The 17,627-nt window shown below is 60.9% G+C and overlaps 1 protein-coding gene and 1 long non-coding RNA gene across 2 annotated transcripts in view; both read right to left on the bottom strand.

Annotated features, from left to right (window-relative positions):
* MAD1L1 (mitotic arrest deficient 1 like 1) overlaps nt 1-17,627 on the bottom strand; it is a 209,387-nt gene that overhangs the window by 62,665 nt on the left and 129,095 nt on the right. The gene's annotated exons all lie outside the window — the stretch shown is intronic.
* Nucleotides 7,327-9,107, bottom strand: LOC135319175 (uncharacterized). The gene is made up of 2 exons (XR_010377626.1): nt 8,248-9,107; nt 7,327-7,828 (listed from the first exon to the last, which is right to left on the bottom strand). It is a non-coding gene; the product is annotated as an uncharacterized LOC135319175 (long non-coding RNA).

The following is a 17,627-nucleotide window of genomic DNA, read 5'->3' as shown; positions in this document are numbered from 1 at the left end:
ACTCGGATGGGGGAACACTTCGGGGGAGGGGACTCCATGGGGGAAGGGGGCACCTTGGGGGAGGGGGCCAGGAGTCATCTCTCACCCTCCAGCCCCACCTTACACTGAATGGGCAGCAGGAACAGAGGACCCGGGGGAAGAGCTGCTCTAGCACCCACTCGACTGAGCCTTGACGAAGCCAAGGGGTCTCTGCAAAGGCTCTGCGAGCACACAGTAGGAGAAAGGGCTGAGTCCAAGGATGCTGGTCACGTGGGAAAAATAACGAAAAGCGGAGACAATGTAAAGTTCCAGTGAAGGGAAGGGTTTGGTTTTGGTACATCTGTACAAAGAAACAGCATACAACCCCTGAGGGCTTTATTTTCAAAGAGTGTGTAATAAATGTTAAGTGATGGACATACAGGACACAAACAGGTCTGTCCATCCTGTCACAGCTGCTCCCAGTATGTGGGACAGCTGGGGAACATGGCTGATCCCACAGCACCTGGCACACACCGCTGTCAGCCAATAACGGATGGATGGGTGGGTGGGTGGGTGGAGGGGTGTGTGGGTGGGTGGATGGATGAGCAGGTGGGTGGGTGGGTAGGTGAGTGGATGGAGGCATGGGTGGGTGGGTGGAGGGGTGTGTGGGTGGGTGGAGGGGTGTGTAGGTGGGTGGATGGAGGGGTGTGTGGGTGGGTGGATGAGCAGGTGGGTGGGTGGGTAGGTGAGTGGACGGAGGCGTGGGTGGGTGGAGGGGTGTGTGGGTGGGTGGATGAGTGGACGGAGGAGTGGGTGGGTGGATGAGGAGGAAAGGAGGGAGGGGGAGATTAGAAGGAAACAGACAAACGTGGTTTTAGTGTCTCTGGGTGGGAGGATCAAGGTCTTTAGAAATGTCTGTTACCCTCCTCAGAGGTTTCCAAGCTCCCCACAATGTACAGTTCTTCAATCAAGGAAAGAAACAGGTGTTGACAGTTTTAAAGGAGCCAGGAGTTACGAGGCACCTCAGGACACACCAGCCAACCTTGCCCGTCACTCCACAGACGCCAAACCTGAGGCCCTGCAAGGTTAAGGATGTCTCCGATTCATGGCCAACACTGTGGCCGCTCCACATGGGCACAGAGCTGGCGGAGGGAGAGTCCCCAGGGCAGCCGACAGCGCGGGCCGGCAGCATCCCGAGGGCAGAGCGCAGACTCCTGCGGAGAGGAGGAGCTGGGGGAGGCAGCCGCGGGGGAGCCCAGCCGATTCCACTCGGAGGCTGTACCGCGTGCCCCGCACTCCCCGCCGGAGGACCCAGCGCTCTCTCCAGCGACACGCTGGGACACACGGAGCTGCCAGGGACACTCCTGCACAGGTTTCTGTGTGAACAACGTGCGACTGCTCGATCTCGTGGTCCTTGCAGCTTAGTTTGTGAGAGACCGTCAGTCACTGTCCAGGGCGACCGACAGGGGACCCCTCTCTCTGCAACCTCACCGGCACGGGGGTGGCCCCCATGTTCAGTTTTGGCCGTTTTGACAGCAGTGTGTTTTTAATTTGCATTTCCTACTGGCCAGTGACGCTGAGCGCCTTCCCACGTGCCCGTGGCATCTGCGCTCGCTCTCCGGACGCGGCTCCTGCCCGCGTTCTGACCCGGGCTCTGTGTCCTCTCGAGCGCTGGCGGCTCTCACAGCCCAGGTGATGGCCTGTCAGAGGCATGGTTGGCAAGTGTCCTCTCAGTCTGCTCCTCGTCTTTTCATCTCTTAACAGGATGTTGCACAGAGCAGAAGTTTCTCGTTTTCACAAAGTCTGACTTACTAATCTTTCCTTTCACAGATCATACTTTTGGTGTCAAGTCGAAGAACTCTTTGCCTAAATCCTGAAGATTTTATCTTCTTTTTGAATAAAAGTTTTATACTTTTATTTCTACATTTAAGTTTGTGATTCATTTTGAGCCAATTTTTGTATAAAAGGTCCCCTTTTGTGTTTTATAAACGTCCAACTGCTCCACCACGATTTACTGAAAGGCTATCTTTCTTCCCCTGAATTGCTTTTGCATCCTTCTCAGACATCAGTTGACCCAAAGCAAGCAGAAAAGGGAAATAATAAAGTCTAGAGCAGAAGTAAGTTCAACAGAAAGTAGAAAACGAGAGAGAAAATCAGCTGACCCAATGTTGGTTCTTTGAAAAGATGAATAAAATCGATGAAGCCTTAGCTAGACTGAGCGAGGAGAAGAAGATTCCGAATACTGAGGCCAAGAATGGGAGGTGAGACGGTATCCCAGGCCTCACAGGGATGAGAGGGGTTAAAGAAGCATTCTCAGCAAGTGTGAGCCAGAAGCCAAGTAACTTCCGTGAAGGGGACACGCTCCTGGAGAGACCACAATGCCCGGGCTGGCTCAGCAAGACATGGAACCCGAGCAGACCCAGCCTAGGAAGGGCACTGCTCCCGACTCACGGGCGACACTCAGAATACGCAGAATCAAACCTGAGGCGGAAGGGCTTTGAAGGCATCAACTTCGGGTCACTAACTCTCTCGGCCCAAGAAGGTGGGCAGAGGAAAGGGTGTCACTTCTAAGTCACAAAGATGCCGACCATCACCCACGGGGCCCACGGAGGGCAGCGGCGATGCTGAAGCAGGTCATTCTGGTGCCCACCCTCCCCAGGCCAACTTGCCACCAAAGCCTCCCACATGCCTGCAGCTCTGTTCCAGCGAGGCCTCCACACCCAGGAGGCCACCTCCATCACAGACAGAGAAAGGCACACACCACCCACACACCTGAGGCCCCGCAGGTGCGCTGCGTCCCGGGACCGCACCGGCACACCTTCGCTTGTCCCGTGTGCACCTATGCCTTTTCCTCCTCCGGAGAACATGCCTCCAGCTGACCCCTGGGCTGGAAGCTCCCGTCACCAAGGAAGACAGCCCTGTACTTAGAAAGTTCGGCCCCTATTTTCTGCATTCTCTTTATTTATAAAATTGTTTATGCAAAGACATTACCAAGTATAATGTATTTAATTATGCACTGTAAGATGCAGCCTTAATGGAGAAACTCAAGTCAGCCACAGAAACACTTCAGGAAATACTTTTAAAAAATAATAAGACTATGTCACTGACTTTCAGATGTGTTTGAATCTGCACCCTCACTGTCCACAGGGACACAATATGTAAAACGGGGCCCATCTCATTCCCCTCTGCTCTCCTGCAGCGGACACCCTTGCCCTCAGCGGCAGGGCCTGCATTAGCATGTAAATAGCTGGCAGATACCAGGAAAGGAAAGCGGGGAAGAGCTCTTTAATTAACTCTAATCCTCTGAAATCCCAGGCAGCAGCCTGCTCGAGGGCTCTCAGGTCCTCCTCAGAAGGGAGCCTGCCAGGCCCTCCCGCCCAGCCCCCACCCAGAGGGTGGCTGGAAAGGGCCAGCTTGGGAAAGTGACGTCTGGGTAGCTGGCCCACAATGGCCATGCCATGGCTGTCGCTGGGAATTTGGGGATGCTCAACTGAGCTAAGCCTGGACGGCTGCACAGAGATCCCACCCCGGGGAGAGTGCCCCTCAGTCCCTGCAGGTCCCCACAGCAGCTCCTGCCTTCTCCCTGAAGGTAAGGGGTCGGCACTGACCCCAGCCTCCTGCCAGGTCCCAGGGAGCTGGCGTTCCGGGCCCTCTGACACCCACGCTGGCCACACAGAGACAGAATAGAGCCAGAAAGGAAAAGGCCGAGGAGGGCTGGCCCCGGGAAGATGCCATGCATGGCACTCTGCAGCAGGGATGAGCAGGGCCTTGGCCACAGCCAGGCTCCCAGCACACCTTCTGGGAGCACACGGGCCCACGGGCCTCTGGTGGCGGCAGAAGGAGGGCCTGTCCATGGCCAGGCAGACGTGATGGGCCGAACAGGGAGGGCCAGTGGGGCCAGGCCTGCAAGGCGGAGAGCACAGCGCCCGGGCAGTGCTCACAAAGCGGGGGCTGTGACTGCCGGTGCTGTTCTAAGAGGGGCTACCATCTGTGCCTCCGATGATGAGTGAGCAGGAGGCTGGTAAGACTGCGGCCGGGTTGCACGAGGCAGGACCCGGCGGACCCAGAATCTGAACACACACCTGGCTCCAACCATCACAGGATTTCGGGTTTGACCTCGTGGGGACTGAGATGCCCAAGAGAAGCCACCTGGGCATATGCTGGACGGAGGAGGAAATGTCACAGGCACTGGAAATGGGACTTTCAAGACACAAGCACTAGATCCCAAAAGAGACAGGTGCACACACTGGAACACTAGTCACAAGACGCACAAAGACGGCTCGGCAGTGAGGACCGCCTGGGCGGGGCCTGGGGGTCAGGGCCCAGGCACGACACTAACTCGCCAGGCGACCTGGGCCAGGGTCTCCCTCTGTTCCAGGATGCAACCGTCCTTCCTTTGCGGGGGGCCCAAGCCAAGCCACCTCCTCTTCCAGCTCAACCTCACCGGGTTCCATCATGATGAAAAGAGGCCAACGGGATGAAGTTGCCTGCTCCAGTGACACGGGGCGGGGGGGGGGGGAGCAAGGAGGCTTGCAAACACCCCTCCCCGTGTAAAGGGCACGGACGTTACTTCCACGACACCGGTTAGGACAGTGAGGACGGGAGGGGGTGAACCCAGGCACCTCGCCGGGGCCGCCCTTCATCAGGGGAGCCAGAAAGTCAAAATTGGAAGCCAGGCCTCTGATGGCGCCACACACACCACTGTCTCCTGGGCAGAGCGGCCGGGAGCAGGGATCACGGGGAAAGTCGCCGACCCCCACCTAAACCCTCTTCACCGCTGTCCAGGCACGGAGCTTGGTCCCCTCGCCTGGACCTGGCACCTGTGAGGGACAGGCCCTGTCTGCCCATCCACAGACCAAGACTCAAGGCTGCGGGCGGCCTCTGCAGAGGGCCAAGTCCTGGTGGGCGATGCCACTAGGCAGCCCACGGTCACCTCAGGCCCCAGGCAAGCCCCACGGAGGACAGACCCCCAGCCCCGCTCCGCCGGGCACTCTCCCGACACGCGAGCCCGTCCCCAGTCCAGGGCACTCCTCTCGGGGCGCGGGGGGGCTCCCGGGGGCCGACTCACATGGGAAGGAATCCTGCTTCTGTAACTAGCAATATTTCCTTAACCAGAGGTTAGTAAAAATCACCAGCGAAGGCCAACCAGCGGCTCTGACTTATTTAGGGACTTCAGCAGAGCTGTGGAACAGGCCCCTCATAAAAGCTTATTAGAGAGCCCCAAGGAAGGCTCAGGAAGGAGACGGTCACTTAGGGACCTGCAGGCCAGAGGGCAAAGCGACGTCCAGCAGGACCCTGAGGCCGGGGGTGCCAGGGGGCTCAAGCCTCAGCCAGAGGCTGAGAGACGGTAAGGTGACACTGGACACAGGTCCAGGAGCTCGTCAGTCCCAAGGCCTGTCCCCGGGCCTCGCACTCCCAGCTCGGGCAGTGTGCGCTGGACACAAGGCAGTAAGTGCGCGCTACTCTCTGGGGGCCCAAAGGGGCCAAACCACCCCCCAGGAAGAGACAGCGCAGCACCCCCCCCCCCGCAGCCCTCAAGCCGCATCACAGGGAGGGGCTGTGGGCGCTGGATGGGCTCAGTGCTGGACCCGCTTCCCGCAAGCCGCTCCCCGCCCCTCCGCCGTGAGCCTCGCCAACTCCCCGGCCCACTGCCTGGCACCGGTGTCCCTGGGCGCCCCAGGCCGCTCGGGCTCCGCTGCACCCAACAGCATGGACTAGCTCTCCCAGCCCGGCGGGGCCTCTGCACGGCAGGCGCGCCGGACACCCAGCCAGGACCCTGCAGCTCCTCAGAGGCACCCGCCACGCCAGACACGCCCACCAGGCCGCTGGACGCCTGAGGGCACTGAGGAGAGAAACCTTCAACGCGGGAAAGCTTACTTGAACCTTCCAGTCTAGAAGAACGAAACAAACTTCAGACGGGCGGGAACAGGAACCGCCCTCTCTCTCACATTTTCCAGAAATCAGATCCTGCGCACGGGAAGTGACTCGCGCAGCCTTCCAGAGCCAGCGGCCCCTCAGGTGGCCACTGGCATGGCAGGACGACCGAGTCCCTGCCTGTGACGTCTGCCTCCCGCTGCACCCCGGCCTCACAAAGAAACGCTGGGCCGTCTTGGTCAGGGGTGGGGAGCAGGCATCACTCACGTGTGACCAAGGAGCCAACATTCAGCCCTGGGCCAGGGCAGGCCGGACCCCTTGGGCACCCATGGTCACTCCCTCCAAATCCCATAAGCACAGAGAAGACAGGGCAGTCCTGGCCCAGTTCCACCCGGGAAGCCAAGCATCGACCACGCAGACAATGGTCACATGTGCCGCCTGACGCCACCCTCACACACGCCCACTTTACAGATGAAGACGTGAGCTGTGGCCAGACGGCAGAGGAGTGGGCCATCAGGAGAGAGTCCACGGTCGGCCGCAGACCCCCAGGGAACACTCTGGGCTCCTCCTACCACGCACCGCCCTCCTGGGCGGACAGCCCTCTGCCAACCGCTTCTAGAGCCCCAGCAGACAGGCCAGCGTCTCCAAAGCTGGACACGACCTACGGCAAGAGTGAGCCCCGCAGCTCTGGAGACGGACCCGAAGGCGTGTCCCCCCAGGCCCAGCACCACAGCCCCGAGTGCAGCGCACACCCAGCCCCCTCCAGCGCCGCTGCGAGCCCTCAGCCAAGAGGAACACCACACACCTAGTTTCGGAATTGTGCTGGGGGTGGCTTGGGTCTGGAAGAACCTCCTCCCTTCCTCCTTCCAGGCGTTTTACTGGGAGCAGTTTGGATCTTTATGGGCAAAGGTAACCAAAAGAACGCTGACTCCAAACCACACTCCCCGCACTTGACCGTCTGCGCCGGATGACGGATGGCGTTTAATACCCTCCAGTCCTAGCGCAGCCGCGCTCTGTAAACACAGGTCCCGCTGCACTGTCGTCCCGCAGCTGTCACAGCGGCCAGCTGGGCCTCGTCTCCCGGCCGAGTGGGGAAAGCGCACAAAACGACGGGCTTTCCAGAATGAAGCCGCACACTCACACACGCACCCAAGTGTGCACGCCTCACACGGGCTTTCCAGAATGAAGCCGCACACACTCACACACGCACCCAAGTGTGCACACCTCACACGGGCATTCGCACAGACGCGCACCCACACGCAGGCACACACGCACTCCCGGACACCCGCTGCCGCCCCACGGGGGGACGGGTTCGGATACGCCTGCGCTGGACGCTGGCAGAGTCGGCCCCGAGCTACTCTCCTGGGCAAACTCCTCACCCTGTCCAGCTGAGACCCCTCTTCCATAAAAAGGGAGTTTGCAGGTCTCAGCTCAAAGAATTTTCAAACTGACTTTTAAATGAGATTATTAAAAAATACCAATGAAAAAAGGTAATTTGATCAACGTTGGCAGTCACTACTATTTATTAAAGATCTGCATATTCCAGGTACCACACCAGGTACTGAACAGACATTTACTAGAAAATAAACGTGATTAACGACAACAGGTGCCAACCACACAGGGGGTGAGGCCTGGCAGAGTGGGCGGGGGCGCTGGTCAGCCAACTCCGCTGTGTCTGGAGAAGGTGCCGACACTGACACCGTGGATGAGCTGTGAGTGTGGCCCGCAGGGTGCGGAGTGATGGTAGGAACCTGGCAGAACGGGCGTGCGGTGCCCCTGTGGGCCAGCTCCTCAGGCAGAGTGCCCGGGCACGGCCGGCCGCCCTCTCCTCCATCCCCGCAGCCCTCCCTCCTCCTGGGCAGCCTTTCCGACGTCCCCTCCACCCCCATCCACGGGGAGCGCAGTCTTGCCAGGCAGAGTGCCACCCCAGCTCCTGCACCAGCGCGGGCACAACGGCGCTGCCACCTTCATCAGCTGCATGTGTCACTGAGGAAGTCTGTGAGTGAATGTGCAGAGAGAGGAAATTTTCAGGAACATACATGTCACGCGACAGTAGAACTGACTGTAAATGTTTGCTGAACTACCACACTTTAATGACAGTTTACAAACTTTTAGAGTATTGGCTCCTATAAATCAATCAATCCCTGGGTGGGTCCCGCCTGGCAGATGTGGGGAGAAGTGGGAGGAGAGGAAGGGAAGGTTAGAGGGAGGCGGGAGGCAGGAGTCTTGCCGGGAGAGGCAGAGGGTACAGAGACAGAGCTTAGGTTCTAACTTTTCCTGAGTCTCAGCCCCAGGCTCTTTTTCCCGAGAACAGAGAAGCTAGTGCGGAGCTCCTCCAGGAGGGCCGCCACCCAGCCCCGGGGCACAGGAGGCCCACGACCCACCCAGAGCAGCAACAGGCCCCACGTGGCTCACCGGTCCAGAGGGCCTCCGAGTCCCTCAACAAGAACAGGCGGAGGAGAACAGGCCTGCAGAGAGGAAGGGGCGAGGGGAGCAGCCCGCGGGACGAAGGCCCTCCTGCGGAAGGACCTCGGCACAGAAAGGCGGGCCAGGCTGAGGCAGCGGGCACCTCCCGACGTGGGCAGCCGGGGACATGGGGGTCGCCGTCCCCTGGAGGACGACTCATGCCCTCACTCCACCCCTGTGCTCCCGCAGATTCTGCTACAGCCCTCGGGCAAGCTGAGTGCCCAGGAACCACCCCCGTGGTGGAAGTGAGTCTCGGGGAATGTGCTGAGGGGCCCGGCTTCCCGGCCCCGGGAGAGGCAGCCTGGAGGGAGAGGAAGTGTGGAGCCAAGAGGGGGTGGCCCAGGCTGAGGGCACAGGGACGCCCGCCCCCAGACCTAGGACACGGGGACCCCCTCCAGACTGAAGGCAGGAGGGCCGCCCCTCCCCAGACAGAGAGCACATGTCCCTCCAGGACTCATTCTCTGGGCAAGAAAACCAAGGACAAGTCAACAGGGGCAGAGGGCAGTCACGCCAAAACTGCTGACGCGGCCCGGGTGCCCGCCGGGCCGGGCCTCCCCAGGCCAAGGGCAGGCACGCCTGAGCCAGAACGGCCCAGGGAGGCCGGTGGCACCTCCAACGCCTGGAACAGCCATCAGGGGTGCCCTGGACACAATTCAAACACCACCAGCAAGACGCCACGGCTGTTTTTAGCAGCGACGCTCAGGAGGCTGCCTGGCGGGATCCACATCTTTCAGCGTGACCGTCAGTTTTCACCTGCAGCCAACTTTCCTTTCCTTTCCTTTCAGGATGAAGGTTATTCAAAGATTTGGGTTTCTTCGAAATTGAGTTAAAAAGAGAACAAGTCTCCAGGATGAGGGGGATTTACAGTGCCCAGACAGTCGCCGCCAGCGCGGCCTAGTTCTCCCGGGGCTCCCGGACCCTCCCGGCTCCGAGGGCGCCCAGGCCCGTGCTGGGGTGGAGGCCCCTCCCCATGCCTGGCAGGCCTCGCTCCCCGTCGTCAGAGCCCTGCGCGTGGAGAGCGCCCCTCTTCTCTGGCTGGAACACCCCGGTTCTCCACCACAGACCACACCGCTGCCAGGCCGCGGCTTCGGGAGCCCTGGCGTCAGGGGGTAAGCCCTGGCCAGGATGCTGGCGAGGAGAGGGAGGCACCCGGCTCAAGGTCAAATTTAAGGAAGGGCCAAACATCTCAGCAAATGAGACAGAATATTTTAATGCAGTATTTTAGAAACCCAAAATTCATGCAAACCCCCATAAACAGATACCAAAATTGCAAATGATGACAGGGCCCGTCCAGCACTCACAAACTCACCTCTCATCAGGCCCGCCCCGGTCCCTGCCCAGGGAGCTGCTGGGGCCCTGGGAGCCACGCACAAGCCAACCGGCACAGCAAGCTGGCGCGCAGTGCTCCACAGACGAATTCCACCTTTAGGGGACTCACCAGGGTCCCGGGGAACTGCGGTTCTACGTGCCGCACAGAGGCCTCCAGGAAATGAAGCCAAGGGCAGAGAACGTGTAACCCCCAGCAGGCTGCGCCCTACTCTCCACGGGAGGGAGGCGCACAGGGCGCCGCGCAGGGGCGGGACAGGGGGTGATGCTGTGGGCTCCGTCTGTGTCCCCACCTCTCGAGCGGCCCCAGCAGAAGCAGGATGCCAGGCGGCCACTAGGCCCACCTGATGGCCGAGGCCCCGCTCCTCAAGGCTGGGAGAGGCCCTCAGGCACGACCGCGGGGAGCCTGCAGCCCAGGGGTGTGTGTACAAGTCAGGGGCGGGAAGCAGTGGAGATCCTCCCCAAAATAATTTTTATAACTAATCCTATTTTTTTAATTTAAAAATAAATGTACTTATGTTTAATTATTTAACATTTCATCACTGACCACGGTTACACGCATGCCTGCAAAATGGACTTGGCGCACACTCCAGCTGTTCCACAAAGGCCGCAAGGCCCAGCAAGCCTGGGGGTCGAGGGGAGGAGCCCCTGGGGCGGGAAGGCGGGGTCTGTGCCCCAGGGCCCGTGGGGAGCAGGAAGCACGCTGCTGCCGCTGCTGCCCTGCTGCCCGAGGCGCTCCCCGCCAGGGCAGCGCCTACCCGCCCTGGGCACCCCCACCGCTTGCCTCCAGCCCTTCATTGTTGGGGGAGGAATGAGCACCACTTCCCAAGCTGCTAACTTTAAGTCACAGCATCGAACAGAGACATCTGTGTCCCTTCTCTCTCTGCAAGCACGTCCGATGTTCCCACCCACCCACCCCATGGCAGCCAGAGGGGTGCGGCAGGCTGCCTGGTCGGAAGCAGGGGGCAGTGACAGCCCCCGACTCGCAGGCACTGCTCCTTAGCGACTGGGGCCCCAGGCAGGTCGCCCCCTCCCGGCCTCGGTCTCCCCACGGTCACATGGGGGAGCTCAAGGACGAACAGCCCCCCACCGCCCACCAACCGCTGGGGAACCAAACAGAGGCGGTCCCTGTGGGACAGACAAAGACGGCAGGTGAGTGGAGTACGTCAAAGTGAGGGGGAGGATGGCTTCTCTGGAGCCAGCGGTGGGGAGGACGCCCCGGGCAGGGGGAGGAGCCCGCAGAGCCGGGCTGAGGGCGAGGGCCCAGGTCAGGTCGGCTGGCCTGCCCGTCAGCAGAGGCGGCCCACAAGCACCTCCCCGCCGCGCTCCCACAAACCCTATCTTGATAAACATCTTCCCACTGGCGAGGGAGAGGAGGCATTTTGTTTTCATTTCATTCTATTTCCTAAAATTGCTTTTCTCTCGAATTTGTCTCTGCTGTGACCCAGTTCCAGCCGCCCCATCGGTGGGATATGCAGCGACCCTCGTACCAAGACTGGCTTTCTAGTAACTTTGCAAATGGCGTCTCCCATAACACATACTTAGATGGATGTAGTAGAAACAGCAGCCTGGGCAGGCCACCTGGAAGGACAATGTGTTAACACGGGAAATTAAATTCTGGAACCGAGAGGGTCGGGCTCAGCCGTGGGAGGCGGGGCGCCGGGCGAGCAGGCGGGCTGGAGCTGCACGGCCAGTCCTCCAGGCTCGTCTCGAGGAGCAGGGAAAGGAGAGGGAGGCGCTCTGAGAAAAAAGCAGGGGCTGAGTCTGAACCTGAGTTCACGCAAACACCCTGCCCCTCCACGGGCGGAGAGCATGATCCCCCACGGCCACCAGAGGGGGACTGTGCCTCGGGACGCCCTCAGGTGGCCGGACTCCAAGGAGGAACTCCCAGAAGAGGCCAGCCCCACTGGACAGGCCTCTGCCGGGGGCACGCCGGCCTTCAAGCACCCGGGCCGGCCTGCAGGTGGAGGGCACGTGGTGAGTATCTCGGAAGGCCAGTAAACGGACAGGACAGTGAGCACACCAGAGCACCAGTTCTCTGGGTGGCGAAGAGGACAACAGGGGATGGGGCCGCAGCCATCAGAGGAGGGGGTGTGCGAGCAAGGGTGGGGGCCAGACGTGGGCATGCAGGCGGCTCGGGCCTGCGACGTCCAGAGAGAGCTCTTCTAGGCACCTGATGGTGAAAACACATTTCGAGACAGCACCCTGACGTCTCAGCTGGGACTGGTCCGCCCCGGGTCCCGTGACCCCGTCTCGGGAATGGACTGGGCTCTGCGATCCACGGCGTCCACACACCAGCAGTGAGAGCGTCACGCAGGAGACGGTCAGACAGGTGGGGCTCATTTTCCCGAGATGCCAGTGGGGCCAGCGTGGGGTCAGATCAGGACCCGAGCCCAGGGTCGGTCACTCCCGCGGGCCATGCAACCTCTTTCTTAGGGAGAAGGTGGGGAGACCGTGAGGTACCCTCAGACCCCACCCCGGCCCCCGTGGTCCCCAGTGTCATCCGATCACCACTCCCCAATCACCACTCCCGGACTGCTGGACTGAGAGGTCACCACAGCCCGGCAGGAAATGCGTGACTTCAAAGCCCAGAGCTCTGGGAGGCCCGGCGGGGGTCCCAAGCATTGCCTTGTGCGACCCCTCCCCAGCTGGCTCGGTGTCAGGACAGAGAAGGGGGCGCAGTGGCCAAGGCCCCGGGATTTTCCTCCTCGGACACTGTGGTGCAGGGTCTTCAACAGCTGCCTGAACCCAACCCAGCCAGCGGGGGCCCCAGGAAGACTGAAAACGCACCTGCCCCAAAGGTACCCATTACCTGCACAAGCCAGGTGTGTGCCGCCCCCTGCACGGCCCCCAGCAGGGAGGCTTCCTACAGACACAGCAGAGAGAGCAGCGGGCCAGCTGCCGTCCACACGGGTGCGAAGGTCAGCGTGCAGAGCGAGCCAGCGTGGGGCTGCTTCGGCGGGGAGGGGTGCGCGGAGAGAGAGACGAGAGAGAGAATTCCAGCCTCTGTCTGCCACCTCCCCCACCTCTGCCCTCTCAAGCTGGGACTTGCTGAGCTGGAAGTGGGGCCTCGGCACCCAGGCTCCACACCTTGGGGGCGGCAAAGAGCAGGCTGGAGCCTCACAAAGGACTATTTCTCAGAAGACAGGGCAGGTACTGAGCTCCTTAAGGATGTCCTCTGTGCTCCCAAAACCAAGAGTTTTCAGCCTTAAAAAAGAAGGCCTGTGAGAGAAATCCTTCTAATAAGATTAGGACGCTCGGGGGCTCTAAGGAGGGACGTGGGAAGAGGATGAAGACGGCTGATCAGAAGCAGCTGGTGGCGTCGATGTCCTCTGGCAAGAGAAGCAAACATAATCTGCTTTTCTCCCAGCAGGGGCCTGGATGTGGGGGCGTCAGCCACAGGCCTGCACTCAGGCCCGGGTGCGGCACGCATGTTCCCATGGGGCGGACGCAGGAGCTGGGCAATGCGTGCCCAGGTGTGCCCATGCCACAGAGCACCCCCACCGCCTCTCCTAGCGGGCACGGGGAAAGCAGACAGGGGCCCCCGAATGCCACATCCAGGCCCCAGAGGCCGCATGAGCCCCGGATACACTCGGACGTGGAAGGAAACAAAGGCGTTCCAGGTGGCCCAGCCGCGAGGAGGCTGCGAGTGGAGGCAACACCAGCGGGCGGCTGGGGGAGAAGGAGCCCCGCTCTCCTGGGCCCCCAGCTCAGCACCTCTGCCCACCTGCTCTTGGTGTCGCAGTGTCCTCAGTGCTGAGACAGAAATGACCCCTGCCCCATGGAGCTTTCCCCAAGGAGAGGAAATGCGGCGCGTGAGGAGCTTCGCAAGGTAGAGGCCAAGCGGTCACCGCAGGGCCTGCCGCGCTACAGGCGCTCAGAGCTAAGCACGCTTCTCCCGCGTGAGTCGGGGCTTCACCTGAAAGCCGCGTCCACACAGACCACGCACGCGGACGCCTGCGGCAGCTTTACTCAAAGGTGCACCCACGACATTCAGTAGGCGATGGACAAATGAGCAGCGATGCACCCAGACGACAGATAATGTTCGGTGGTAAAAAGAAACACGCTGTCAAGACAAGAAAGTTCATGGAAGCACCCAAAGTGCATACGGCTAAGTGGACGAGGCCAGTCTGAAAAGGCCATGTGATTCCAACTACAGGGCCTTCTGGAAAAGACAAGACTGTGCAAACAGTGAAGGGGCCAGGGGTCGCCAGGGCTTAGGGAGGAGGGAGACGTGAGCAGGGTGAGCCCAGAGGATGGCCAGGGCAGTGAGAGTGCCCCGTGCGGCACTGTGACATGACTCCTGTCAAAACCACAGAAGGTGCAACACAGAGTGGCCCGACTGTAAACGGAGGACTTGGGTCACTGCAGCAACAAGGTTCATCAGCTGTGACACCGCGTCACACGCTGCAGGAGATCAGCACCGGGGAGCTGGGCGGGGGGGCCGCACACGGGAAGTGTTTGCTGCTTCATGTAAATCTAATCTGCTCCAAAAACAGTTACTAATTTTAATAACATGAACGTTTAAAAATGTCACGTACATATGATTCTACTTGCAGCACACTCTTGGGACGCCCCAAACTCCCGAGACGGAGAGACGGAGAACAGGTCAGAGGACGGGGAGGTCCTCGTGGTGGGGGGCCAGCTCTGCACCTTGAATGAGTGGCGCTTCCCGAGCCCGCACACTCCGTGGGGGTCAGAACGCCCAGACCGTACCATCAGGGAAGCCGGCGGAAGACACGCGGGCCCCCTACCACCCCCCTACCACCGTCACAGCTTCCTGTGGACCTGACGTTGTTTTTCAAGACACGTGAAACACAGCCGCCCACAGAGTTCAGCACCAGGACTCACACGTGCTCTTGGAGGTGCTGCCCCTCCTTTCTCTGCAAAGTCCCTGTCGCAGGGGCAGCGACCCTCCGGCCCTGCACACCCCCATTCACACCTCACCTTCCTCAGCCGCCTCGCACTCCCAGGCGCCTGTTTCTCTGCCCCGACTGGAGGGGGCCCCTCCCGAGCCTGAGAGGGCGAGCTTGGGCTCTCTCGGTCCCTTCCACCTTCCTCACGCTACACTCTGAGCTTGGAGCACGCAGACCTTGCCTGAAGGTCGGCCTTTACAAGTGCAGAGAGAACATGAGAAAATCTTTTGGACAGAACGGTATTAAAATAACCCACGTCAAAATTCACAGGGTAGGCGTTTATGACAAAAACTTAGAAAACTGCAAACAGACGGGGATTCCATTAATCCAGGAAGTCTCTGCACAAGACAAAAGAGCACAGGTCACCCTGGGGGGAGTCGCTGAAGCTTCCTGAGAGGCGCAGGGAGTGCTCCCGGAGGGCGCCTGTGGGTCCGAGCAGCCCTCTCCTCCTCCGGGCGGGCAGGCAGGCGGTGTGGGGGGGGGGGGGGACCCTGTGCTTCCTGCCTCGACTCCCCTCCCGAGAGTGCGCCTTCTGCGGCAGCGGGGCAGCCCCTCCGCTGCCGCCGGTCTGCAGCTCCCCAGATCCGCAACCCGCATCCCCCTAACTGTGGGCCGCAGGCACAGCTGCCCGTCTCCCTGTCCCTGCTGGCTCCACGGGCGGAGGCCACTTCAGTCCCGGCATCGTGACCTGTCCACGCCCATCTGCGCCGGGTAGGGCAAAACACAGCCACCACGTGTGTCACCTGGGACCAGCCTGAAGCTGGGTCTCCAGATGGCAGGATGGTGGCCCAAGTTCCTGAGGGGGTTTGTAATTCACACAGGAGGCCTCAGGCGCGAGTGCATGTGGTCCTCCGGGCCGGCCAGCGGGGCAGGGAGGAGGGAGTTACCGTCACCACCCCCGTCTCCAGAGCGGGGGCTCGGATGCTGCGTGGCTGCGTAGCCCGCGCACGCCCAGGCCCGGAGGGGCCGCCTCTCACCTCTCTCCCCTCGGGGACCCATCACGAGGGGAGAGTAGGGCACCAGTGCCCGGCGTCCTTCCCCAAGGCCACTCCGCTTCGGCATGGGGGGGGTTTTACTTTCATTTTAAAGAACTTTGTGTTAAAAGCGCTCACTGCTTAGACTACAGATAAGATTCTGTAACCATGTTGTGGAATATTAGGGGCACACTGGAAATAGCTCGTTTCAAATGGGAAAATGGTTTGTGTTCACCCAGTTCTGGAAGCCAATTTTCAACTGCTTAAAATAGTCATGGTATTTTACCAAGGTAATTACACTCTTAGCTATCAGTAACAATTAAACCCTTAGACTGGAGCTGCTTAATAAGGTCTCAAAATAAAACCGTACACCCCAAGCACTGCACTCTGAAATGCCAAGCACAGGGCCCTCCTCGGGAGCAGGAGGGAGAGCCCCCCGGTGAGCCTGCTGCAGAGGGCAGACGGCCTGGGGGGCGGTGGCAGGGGGTGCGGCCTCTCCCAGGCAAGGACGGCAAAGATCAGCAAAGATCAACGCCTTCAGGCCTGACCACTGCCCCCTGGGGCGCCTTGAAGAGGAGGCTCTCTGACAGGGGAGGGAGCCACAGTGAGGAGCCCTCTCGGGGTTACCAGGTTATTACCGAGGAGAAGGGGCGGAGTGCTCCCACCCCGACCAACCCCCGCCTTCCACCCTCCGCAGCCCGGCCAGAAGAACAGCTTAATCATGCAGGCCGGGAAGACAGATGCCCGCGAGCTGGAGCGGGGCCGCGAGACTGCATCGATCCATTGCAAACACGCCTCGGAGCGGCAGTCGGTATAAGTAATCTGTCAGCGCCAGGCAATCAATACCCTCACTCAGAGCAATGCCTGTGAGCGCAGCGGCCGGCTGAGGACTGATCAGGCCAGAAAGCGCCATCCACTCCGACCTGCTGAGCCGGCGGAAGACAGGAGTGGAAATTTCCTGCCTTGGGAGCCGGAGCAGTGACCTTCAAGGACAGAAAATTCCCAAGGAAGGAAGGCACAGCCCATAACAAGGAGGCGACAGACACCAACAGGCACAGACCCGCCGTGGCAGGGACACGCCAGCCCCGGTGAGGAGGTGCCTGCGTGATCCTGGCAACGCAGAGCAGGGCCGAGCGGACAGGCTGCCAGTCCAGCCACAGGCCCCCGCGGGCGGGGACTGAACCTGGGGCGCCCATGAGGGCCGTGGGGCCCACAAGGCCGGCTGCAGGGGCGTGACGTGGCCCTCGTGTTTTCTACCTGCTGATGGCCGGCGCCAACTCTCCCCAGGTGCCTGCTCACGGAAACACGAGGACCACCTCCAGCTCTGGGCCATCACTGTTTTCTGAGTACGTGCTGAAGCAAAACCAAACCTCCAAAACCAGACAAAAAAGAGTGCCCTGTGTGACCCACACCACAACCTGCAAAAGGGAGCACGCCACATAAACACCCAGACTGCCGACCTCTCCTGACAGCAGGACGATCCTCTGGGACCTCAAGCAGCCGAGGGGGCGGGGGCGCCCTCCCAGGAGGCACGTGGCAGCTCACCCGGCCTCCCACACCCACGCGGCCTGCCTGGTCCACACAGGCACCTGAGTCTCAACTCGCTGCCCACCCGTGACCACAGACGAGACGGGCCACCTGAGAAGACAAAGGGGGTGTTTGCAGGTGAAACTCACGTTACACACCCTAAAGTAGGAAGACTATCCTGGACGGCCGGGGGGACGCCCAAACTGGGCACGAGCCAGGGCCCTGGGCTGCTGCAGCCTGACTCAGTCGCCAGACGCCCGGGCGTCCAGCCTGAGCTGTCTGCTCTGCAGGCGGGAAAATGGGGCCTCAGAGAGGCCACGGAGAAAGGCCCTGCCACCCATCTCCCGGGAAGCTCCGCGCCCCCACGTCAGGGAGCACAGCACAGTCTCCATCCCTCACCCACAGAACGTCCAGTCCTGGCATGCAGCGGCCCCAGCTGCCGCAGCCTCGGCCCTGTCTGACCCCTGGGCCCCCGAGGACCCTGCTGCACCGAGGGCCCCGCTGGTCCGGCACCAGCAACACCCGGGGTGTGCCCTGGTCATGGCACTCCACCCACAGGGCCGTTCGTGAGCAGTGAACCCTCGGG

This window comes from Camelus dromedarius, chromosome 24, assembly GCF_036321535.1.
Source record: "Camelus dromedarius isolate mCamDro1 chromosome 24, mCamDro1.pat, whole genome shotgun sequence".
In the NCBI taxonomy this organism is placed as follows: Eukaryota; Metazoa; Chordata; class Mammalia; order Artiodactyla; family Camelidae; genus Camelus; species Camelus dromedarius.
Note: the sequence above shows the minus strand (reverse complement) of the source record. Positions and strands in the feature narration are given on the sequence as shown.